Source organism: Thamnophis sirtalis, unplaced genomic scaffold, assembly GCF_051295495.1.
Source record: "Thamnophis sirtalis isolate CommonGarterSnake01/CBP01778 unplaced genomic scaffold, rThaSir2_p1.2 scaffold_5, whole genome shotgun sequence".
Lineage (NCBI taxonomy): Eukaryota > Metazoa > Chordata > Lepidosauria > Squamata > Natricidae > Thamnophis > Thamnophis sirtalis.
This window is the reverse complement of record NW_028261385.1, coordinates 27734956-27736329: the sequence shown is the minus strand read 5'-3', so window position 1 is coordinate 27736329 and position 1374 is coordinate 27734956.

Below are 1374 nucleotides of genomic sequence, written 5' to 3'. Positions count from 1 at the left end.
CAATCATAAATACTCCTGATTAGCCATTTTAATTTATTTCATCAGTACAGAATCATGTGATAATGTAATTTTCTGCTCAGTGAGTGCTCAAGAGAATGAACCAACATAAATAACTAAAAAAGTATATTAGATGAAAATGCTGAACAATGTTTCATGCCTTGAAAATAAAGAATAATAACTTAAAAATAAAGGGGAATCAGAATATTTTGAAGTCTGGAACAGATTTTATGATTGGTATAAGACAAGGTGACAAGACAGGAGCAAACTGTATATATTGTGATTGGACAGAAGGATAGAAAATGTATTAAGTAGGCTAACAGTTAATGGTTGAGACTAGCTGTAAATAATGTGAATATATGGTCACTTCGACTTCATGGTACTGCATTGTTTTAAATGTAAAAATAATAAAAAATATTAAAAAAAAATAAAGAATAATTTATAAACTCATAAATAAGAATTGACTATTAAAAGTTCCACCAAACATGAAAAAAAATTGAGCTTGTTGCTTGGTGTCCTCTCACCGTATGTTTATCATATATGTCATACATTACAGATAAACTACTCTTGTAGTCAATCCCCTGCCTCATATCATCTTTGACAAATGGTTGTCTAACCTTTGAAAAGATTGATTGATGAAAACTTCTAACTGCAGAAGACAAGTGGTTCCAATGCTTTCAAGTGCTCTCACATCGCCACTCATAAAAGTGTCCTTTTATGAGGACAGATCCATAAGAAGTCTCAAATGATAAAGGACTCATGTATGTATATCTGGGAATTTTGCAATTCCAAAGGACCTCCAATTATAAGAGAAGTCCAATTATGTTATTATGCATTTAAAAGCCATTTCCAGCCCAGAAATTCATTCTTCCAAATGCAAAAAAAGTCTGAAGTTTGCCACAAGCAAACACTGGATACATAGCACAGATGAGCAATGATAACAAAAAAACCAATAACAAGATGGTTTTCAACAAGGATTTATTTTCCTCTGCTTTCGGGAAATAAGCTACCATTTCATTTGTGATAAACATTGGAATAATTTTATCTAGCAGATTAAGTGCACACACAGAGTGAAAAATAAAGAGAAATAATTTCTAGAAACTTTTGCTTAGCTTTTATAAAGGAAAAGAAAACTTCGTTAAAAAAATTGCATTTAAATAGAAAACCTAAATACGCAAACTGATCATTTACCCTCCAGATGAATTTATCTGAAATTGCTGTTACTTTTAGCTGGCAGGCTCAATGATTTTGTGTTGGCTCAGTATTGTGTGACTAGTCAAATGCATCTGGAGGGAAAAGGCTTGAAAAGATTGTCTTAAAGGAATTATAATGAATGAATATAATAAAAAAGAATGTCAATATCAAGTGATAATTCTA